At 39.3% G+C, this 9924-nt stretch overlaps 1 long non-coding RNA gene across 1 annotated transcript in view; it reads left to right on the top strand.

Annotated features, from left to right (window-relative positions):
• The window catches only part of LOC117831529, a 52629-nt gene that overhangs the window by 40252 nt on the left and 2453 nt on the right, over positions 1 to 9924 (top strand). The window lies entirely within an intron of this gene.

Below are 9924 nucleotides of genomic sequence, written 5' to 3'. Positions count from 1 at the left end.
ACAGGATCAGCACATTGGATTAATAACTCCTCTATATTTAATGAAAGTTGTGGTTGGAGGAGGGTCAGCCAGCCAACTATTAATTTTGTTTTTAAAAATAACCACATGTATCCTTCTGTGGCCTTGCTGTGTTTGTCTCTCTCTCTCTCTCTCTCTCTCTCTCTCTCTCTCTCTCTCTCTCTCTCTCTCTCTCTCTCTCTCTCTCTCTCTCTCTCTCTGTCTTGTTTTCTATAAAACCTGCCCAGTGTTGTAGATAACTGTCTTGTTTGTCACTCCGTGCAACAATGTAGAAAAGAAATGTCCTTCACTGAAGAAATACAACTAAACATGTGAAAGGCTTGATGTCTGTTACACATCAAATGTACCTTTTGCTTTGCTGGAGATGTGAAGTATGACTCACATGACCGTGAGATTTTTCCACCTTGCAGAAGACAATTTATGTTTTCTTTGACTCACACGGTCATGACTGCAGAAATCATGGCATTGCATGTCACTTTACGTTCCTCCATCCACAATGAAGATCTGTGCATTCAGAAGAACAAATAGACAAGGGCTTTAAAGCAACCAAATACAAAATGTTAATGTGTTTCTTTGATACTAATTTACACTGATGGCATTTGTAGTTGCTGACAGAAAAATGCAGCTGAATATGGCATCACAATTTTACAGGGTGAGGTCTAAATGAACAGAAATGTCCTTTTGTTGGAGACATAAAAAGCCTGAAAGAGTTAAAACCATGCAGGGATTTCAAGGCCAAAGATTTATTTCTCTGTCCAATCATAGTGCGGAATAAGAGGGTAAACAGTGCAGTGAATTCATGGAAGTAAAAAACAAGTATTCATCTGCTTAATTCTGCACAAACAGATGAATTGTGAGATTTTCTTTGTAATATCAGCAAGCTGGGATACAGTGTGTATTTGGTATTCATTGGGCTGCAATAATCCTTGGCTGGGGAGCATTTTTGAATGTTATCATTCTCTCTCTTTCCCTCTCTCTCTCTCTTTCTTTCATATTTCTTTGCACTGTTTAGTTTTTACTATCTGTTTTCAATAAAACAACAGCCAAAAAGCCTCAAGGGAATCCACAGCAGCAGTAGCATCGCTGAAAACTCAGTTAATGCCACCAAGGACTTTCAGGGTTTTGATAAAAAATGTTTTACCTCTAACAATGTTTTTCATCTTCTTCTACAGTCTACCTTGACACCAATTATACCTGCAAAAGCTTCTCTGCATGCTGTGTGTGTATTATTCTATGCACACACACACATGGACACACACAGGAAACAATTTTCTGCATGTAAACTAGAAGAATTAGTCTGTTCTACTCGATTGTTTTGACAAATTCAAATGTGCAAAACAGGCAAGCTTTTCTGCAAACACACATCTAAGCTCCATAAATGCTTATTCATGGCACCTGAACAGATGACGAAAGTCTTTGTCAGTCACAGTAACTGGATAGTAAATTGCCTCTATGTGTGACAGAGATGAATGTAATTATTGCTGCCTATTATATGCACACAGATGGGGGGGGGGGCTACAATGTGAGTAGAATCTGTTGACAAACACCCACATACAAAAAGACATATTACATTTCAGTGTGTATGGTGCTGTATTAATTGCAGTGAAATGCCCGCACAGCCGTTGCTGCTCAGCGGGGCATTTCACATCCTTTTCCTGTGTGCTCGGCCACACAGAGGCACAGTTAGTGCAGATTGTTGTCCTAATTAAACCCCCGCACTGCCCACCTCTGCTCTGTTTAGCCTGGCATAGGCAGCAGAGGTTAATTCAATTTATCGCAGAAACAAAGCATCTATGAAGAGTTAACAGAAAATACAAAACCATTGCCAGCAGCGTGTTGAATGCTCCTTGTATGTCAGATGGCGCTGTCACATAGAATTCATAATATAACTGGAAAATACCAGAAAAGGTCACTGGTTTGGCATCAGAGGAGAAAGGTCAACTTTGTTTTCATATGCTGAGATTGAAAGAGGGTCTAGATTCGTAAGTTAAGTGATGTTTTATTTGCAAGAAGTGAAGCTGAAATCTGTGTAAATTCTGATGTTTTCTGCAAGGATCCAGTCATTTTGAGAGTTTGCCCTCAGACTATAAATGACGAAGCAACACCTGACGTTCTGACTGTCACTTAGACTTACTGATGCATCCCCGGGGTGAGCTACAGGAACGCTGATAGCTGCGATTCAGCATCACACATATAGAAAACCAGCACTACAATGCATCCCTTCATGGTGATTTGACAAATAACATAAATATTGCAAAATATCTCACCCCTCCGAGGGGGGAAACATCCAGTGTGTGTTATCAATCTAACTCCTCTTTGTCGCTGCAGCAAGTGCTTAATCACAGTGACAGAGAGCCCCGAGAGGAAATGAAATGCATCAGTGCCACTGCAGCTGAAAATGACAATCAGCCAGTTCAGCGATGCCTCTGATGATCAGGCATATCAATGAGCTCAGAGAAAGAGACTGAGAGGGAGAGGGAGAGAGAGAAAGAGAGAGAGAGACCTGCTGCCATGGAGAGAGGCAGCAGCAGAAATGTAGGTCAGTCTGCAGCATCTCTAGAAGAATCTGAAAATATTTGGGAGATTGATGTGATTTAAATAAACTTATGTCAAGAGGTTAACATGAGAACATATTCCTAGGAATGATTTAGTCTTTTTTTACATTGTATATTGATATGTCATTCATGTGTATGCAAGAAGAACCAAGAACACAGACCGCTCTGTTACCCTAAGGAATGAAAAAAGTAGTGAATCTTGAACATGGCACAGATGATATTTATGATATCATAATTAGAATCAGGTTTGATCTGTGAGGTAACATCTCTTCTTGACATCAAAATGTTATCATCACTTATTGATTGATAAAAAGAGACATTTTTAAAAAGTTAAAAAAGAGATCAAGTTGTGTGGGAAGTTCTCCTCACTGTTTAATATTTAAGGTAGGTCAGAAGAGTCAGTCAACCCGAGTTTTAAACTCTTCTCGTGGAATCTAGCCATGCTGATAGGGTTTGGTTTTCTGGCCCAGGATTAGAGCTGACAGAGAAAACCCGGAGCTCTAAATCAGGGTATACAATATGATACAATACAATTGTTCCAAAGACATGCTACACTAAGATACAATACAGAGCAGAATAATATGGTACATTCCAACATTATATTACACAGTATGATTTTATATAATACATTACAGTATGACACCATACACAACTTTCCAAAGTAATGTAATACAGCATGCTACAACAGGGTTTGACATAGTGCAACATAATAAGCACACTGCCAGAACATGCTAAGCTTTGCTACAGTGTGAACAGGAACATTTAAAAAGTATACAAGTATAACGGTACATTACAATGTGATGTACAATGTACACTACACTGATTACTGTGCAAGATGACACAATACAATACAATGCAATATGTTGCATATTGATAAAAGACAGTACACTAGATACTATACAGTATAATACAACAATACTATACAAGGAGGATAGTACATAAGACTGAATTTATAGGCCAATACGATACGATGTGATGTAATACTACCTGAAAGGACACGACCCTGCACAGCACGATACGACACAATACGACACGACACAACATGATAGAATATGATAGGATACGATGTGATGCAATCCAACATGATAGAACACGACACGACACGGTACGACACGACAGGATAGGATAGGATAGGATAGGATAGGAAAATGATATGATATGATATGATACACAGTACAGTATGATATGTCATGCGATGCAATACGACATGATACGTCAAGACACGACCATAGACTGTATCAAATATGGACGTAGTATCCTTGACGTCACCCATCTGTTTCTGAAGCGCTGTTTTGAGGCCAATCGTTGGCAGGAGCCATATTGCTGCTGTCGAGCGATTTTGATTTAAAGAGGCGGGCTTTGAGCCTCCTAGCCAACAGCTACAGTGTTCCCGCCTGTCAATCAAGTCAGCTATGCCTCTCATTGGAAGACTTGTAATCTCAATATCTTCGAAATTGCCGCGTTAGAAAAAAATTCACCCCCCTCACAGTGTGTGCCGATCAAGAAATGAGCTATCCAGACTACACTCGTCTTTTGTACCAGGCTGTAAACATGTTTATTTCTACTGTAAAGATCAGCTTCTTTAAATTGGTGTGTATGTGGTTTCCGGTACTTCTGGAGCCAGCCTCAATGGATCCTCGATGAACTGCAGTTTTTAGCGCTTCCGCTGACATGACATGACATGACAAATCACGACACATGGCACAACACAAAATGATAGAATATGATACAACGCGGTACAACACGGTACGACGCGGCACGACTGGATATGGTACAATATTATATGATGTGATTTTATACAGTATAATAGGATAGGATATGATACCAAGTGATATGATTGGATTTGATATGATACAATACAGTACAAAACAATACAGTTCAGAAAAATACAATGCAGTATAAAATATATGATACAATACCAGTGATATTTTAGGACACAAAGGATAGGATACTTTATTGTTTAATTGCTACAACACAGCTGACACACTTTGATCAAACATGAGCCAGGGTAAGAAAAACAGAGAATTTTGCACTCTGCTTTGTCTAAATGAAAGTGATCAAACCTCATATACGTGGAGCTGAATATGAAAATGTATTTATGTTGAAGAATGTCCAGGAGGTTTACTTAGAATGGGAGAAATGAAAAGACTGTTTGCTGTGGCCCTTTGTTATTTGAGCCAACAGACTCTTCAAAGTCCAACTGAAATCAAAGGAGTTTATTGAGCTTAAGTTTAAAGCACAGTTCTCTTGCAGCAGGAGACATATATTTTTGGACAAATGTAGTGTCAGTGTGAGGACACTTATGTCTTCTCAGACTTGTTTGATATGGATATGCATAATAAAAATAGCATGATGTAAGACGGTGGGGCTTTTCAGACACCAGAACAGTCTTCATAGAGCACTTTTGATCCACTCTCCGTCAACGACTTCAAATCCCTCTTTGCACAGCAGCCTTGTCATTACCGTCATTATCGTTTTACCTCTGGCAAATGGGTGGGAGAGAGGAAGTAAACAACACAGAGAGAGAGAGAGAGAGAGAGAGAGAGAGAGAGAGAGAGAGAGAGAGAGAGAGAGACAGAAAAGCACAGGACCATCCAAATGTTTATCCTGATATAAAGTATTTTATATTTAAGGAATGGGTGCAAACAGGGAAAAGTCAAGGAGAGGTCAGAATGTAGACGTGAGCACTGTATACTAAAAGGTTTGCAGCTGTTGGAGGAAAACAGTCATTTCAATAACACCACAATATAGCAAGTTATACAGAATCTCTAACAGAGACTTGTAATACAACACTATACTCCAATAGAGAACACATGACTAGAAGAGTCACAAGAATGTGGTATATGACAACTTTTGCCTATACATGAAACAGACATATGAATACAAAGTAAACATAATCTAATGTCTACTTTTCTTTTGAATCAGTTTCTGTCAAAATGCATGTGGTTTAGTCTGTTTTTACTCAAATTTGGACCAAAAGGAAGACCATCAGAGCTTTTCCAAAGTGGAGCAGGAGCCATGACTACAGTGATTTATTTTTCTTCTCTGACTATGATCTTAGAAGCCTCTGACGTCTGTATCACAAAATCTTATTTTAAAATGCTTTGTTGATGTGAAACCAACGTGCGTACACACTAGCCATTCAACCTAATCCTCACATAGACCCCTACCCACTCTGTAACACACACACACACACACACACACACACACACACACACACACACACACACACACACACACACACACACACAAATACACACACACACACACACGTGGACACACACATGAATTTAAGCTTTATCTCTTCCTTCTTGTCTTCCTTTCGGAGGGCAATACAACTGTACACTACAACCACCACAACCCGACTGACTAAATCTTTAAATCTTTAAAAAGGATCCTGTCACCATGTCAACAGTTTTCAACATGAATGCAGGTTATTGATAAAAGCAGTGCTGTGAGTTGTTTGAATCCCAGTTGAAAAGTTTTTAGCTGGTAATGAAACTGAAAGAATTTTATACTAATTCTTCTTCATGGCTGACAAAAGTAAACAAGACCATTGGGGACAAAACTGATGATTTCCTGACTTGTTGCGATGCTATTTAAATTATTGATAAAAACAAAATTAGATTTTTTGCAAATCATTGAAACCCTCTATTGAATTGAAAGTAGAGCAAAGAAAACATCACATTTAATTGTGTTCTGAAAAATATGTGCTCATTTAAGTTTGACACGAGCAAAACGTTTTAAAAGAGATAACTAGAGAAAGAAAATACTAAAGACGTTGTGTATGCTAAAAAATAAAACACCTCGAGGAACATCTTCTGACTTAATTAAGTTGATATTTAACAGCTTTGTAACATGACTGGGTATAAAAAGTGTATTCCAGAGAGGCTGAGTCTCTTAAAGGTAAAGATGGGAAGATGTTCACCAATAGTTTAACATTGTCAGAATAATGTTCCTCAGCAAAAAAAACGCAAGGCAGCATTTATCAACATTTTACATTTTAGCCCAACTATATTAGAATTGGGACTGTACTGTACGTAATGTTTGTAACTACTGCTCCCAGGTAGGTGTCATTTATTTTAAATATACACAAAGCACTCTGCTCTAATGAAAAGGATAAGTGCTCAGTGAAGAAACCCACCCCATCACATGTCATCATCCAAATATTTATGCTTCACTGGTAAGTTACATAACCTGCCACATGGTCCCTAATGTTCACCACAACCCTCACAGAAGGAGAGAGGGGAAAGATGGGCAGTACGAGAGAGTACATCACCAGGGCAATCATGTGGGCACGTCCCTTCGCCGTGTTGGTCGAGTTACATCTCGAGGAGGCCCAACAGTTAGCTTGGGGCATCCCACAACCATCATGCTCCATCCTAGCTCTCATACATCCTCACATTCAGAGGGGGGGAATAAAAAAGGAGAGTAGAGAGAGTAGTCTGTAGAAAGGTGTTAGAAAGAGGACAGGGTAAGCAAAGCCATCGCAAGAAGTCCGTTCGGGTTAGATTTCACCCCTGTCTGTTTAGGCTGCACACTCCACCTCCCCTTACTCCCCTATTTAAATGAAAGAAGAGAGAAAGGATGAAAGGAGATAAGTAGCTTTCCCTTTACCTTTGTCCTGGCCCCTAACTGGGATTTTTTTCTACTCTGACTTGTTTATTTTGCCTCATCTGGCATCTACATTTTTTCCCTGAGGACGCCAGAAACTGTTCAAAACTAAAGTTCCTCACAGCAGCTTTAAAGTAAACTTGTAAATGATCAATCATATAAAAGGTTTAAGTTTCTCAGAAAGTTATTTATAACTTCTGGGCGAACCATCCGTCAAAGACTGAAACACTAAGCCAGAATTTTAACATTTCTCCTCTTTCACAGCCTTTTTGGAAAAGTTCCATTTTCCATTAAGACAACATTTTTCAAAGCAGAAACAAAGAGACAAAGATTTTCATTTCAGCTGGCAAAGAAAGAAGTGCTTCAAGATTTATTCCCTTGGAAACCGTTTTGGAAAAGCTACTTTTAAACAGTAGGAAAAATAAATTCTTATTCTTGACGGAGAGGTTAAAAATAAAAATAAAATAACATTTTCCTGTTTGCTAAGCTCTTGGTGATTCTTGAGGAGAGGATGTGAATTTTGTTCATTTCCGTCTTGGTCTCTAATGATGCTTTAAAGGCCCTAATGTCTTCATCTCTCTCCTCTGATTTCCTCTCTTCTGTTTTTTTCACAATCTCTTGAGTGCAAAGACTGTGTAACACATTCTGCAATCTTGTTAGAAATTTCTGGCAAGAACAACTCCCCCAATTACTACTGAACAATGTTGTTTACACATCACTTGTTGCTCCCTGGCACTCTAACTGAGAGGCTTTGTTGTTTCTTTTGCTCGTGCTCCACGTCTTTTGTTGTTGTCAGGTCTTTAACTAAGCCTCACTGAGTTTACCGGTCTGTCGAGAGATCTGTCAGTTATTTGGCTGTCTTGTAAATTCCTGCCAACAGTTTAAATCAGTCTGGGCCTTTCAAGCTGTCATGCTATCATATCCACACTCCCACCTGCTCTAAGGTCAAGTGCAACAATAACTCACATGAAAAGTCCCATCCTCAAAGTGGCAGCTCTTGTCATTTATTGCCTCCACACAAATGTAATATTGTTGTTTAAAAGGTCACAGTAATAAAAAAGTTCATTTATTTTAGAGTGTCTGCCACAAAGACTGTGAATGACATATAAACTCATCCACGGCCAGCCAGGGGAGCAGACTGTCGAAGCTGTTTGACATTTTTATCCCTTTTAAACATTCAAAAACTGGAAAGGATGTTATTTTCCAATTCATTTTAAACAGGCTTATATACACATATAACATATTTAACTCTTGATGTTTTTTTCTACCTTTGTAATAAAAAGCTGTTGTGTAAAAAATTGACCTTTGAAAATATAGGTCACATTTCAGAGCTCTCTTGGCCTTTCCATGACTTGACATGTTGTTTTCCAGCATTTCACACTCAATAGCATCATCTGCTGGAACTGAATGCTAGGCTTGAAACATGTCACATTCTGAAACCGTCCACCAGAGGGCGACATTCACAAATTCAAAACAGAAGCTGTCTTTGCAGAGCAAGTGAGCTACCACACTAGGTTAAATGCACAGACCTTACAATTACAAGTCTGTATTTAATTTTATAGCACTGCTATCAGCAGTACAGTTAATTTATTGTAGCAGTTTAACAACATGAGTGAACTTATCATGTAAATATATGCATTTAAGAATTGTTGCAGCTTTGAAATAACATTGATTCAGGAGCATTTTGCATGTCATCAGTTGTATTATGAGCTTTAAAAAAGATGTATTCTTACACAAGTATATACAGTGGGGCAAAAAAGTATTTAGTCAGCCACTGATTTTGCAAGTTCTTCCACTTAGAAAGATGAGAGAGGTCTGTAATTTTCATCAGAGGTACACTTCAACTATGAGAGACAAAATGAGAAAAAAAATCCAGGAAAATCACATTGTAGGATTTTTAAAGAATTTATTTGTAAATTATGGTAGAAAATAAGTATTTGGTCAATAACAAAAGTTCAACTCAATACTTTGTAACATAACCTTTGTTGGCAATGACAGAGGTCAAATGTTTCCTGTAAGTCTTCACCAGGTTTGCACACACTGTAGCTGGTATTTTGTCCCAGTCCTCCATGCAGATCTCCTCTAGAGCAGTGATGTTTTGGGGCTGTCGCTGGGCAACACAGACTTTCAACTCCCTCCACAAATTTTCTATGGGGTTGAGGTCTGGAGACTGGCTAGGCCACACCAGGACCTTGAAATGCTTTTTACGGAGCCACTCCTTCATTGCCCGAGCAGTGTGTTTGGGATCATTGTCATGCTGGAAGACCCAGCCACGCTCCATCTTCAATGATCTCACTGATGGAAGGAGGTTTTGGCTTAAAATCTCACGATACATGGTCCGTTCATTCTTCCCTTAACACGGATCAGTCGTCCTGTCCCCTTTGCAGAAAACAGCCCCAAACCATGAGGTTTCCACCCCCATGCTTCACAGTAGGTATGGTGTTCTTAGGATGCAACTCTGCATTCTTCTTCCTCCAAACACGACGAGTTGAGTTTTTACCAAAACGTTCTATTTTGGTTTCATCTGACCACATGATATTCTCCCAATCCTCTTCTGGATCATCCATATGCTCTCTGGCAAACTTCAGACGGGCCTGGACATGTACTGGCTTAAGCAGGGGGACACGCCTGGCGCCTGGTCCCAGCTCTCTGCAGGTCATTCATCAGGTCCCTCCGTGTAATTCTGGGATTTTTGCTCACCGTTCTCATGATCATTTTGACCCCACAGGATGAGATC

The sequence above is a fragment of the Notolabrus celidotus genome, chromosome 19 (genome assembly GCF_009762535.1).
Source record: "Notolabrus celidotus isolate fNotCel1 chromosome 19, fNotCel1.pri, whole genome shotgun sequence".
Classification (NCBI taxonomy): domain Eukaryota; kingdom Metazoa; phylum Chordata; class Actinopteri; order Labriformes; family Labridae; genus Notolabrus; species Notolabrus celidotus.
This window is presented reverse-complemented; position numbering and strand designations above follow the sequence as displayed.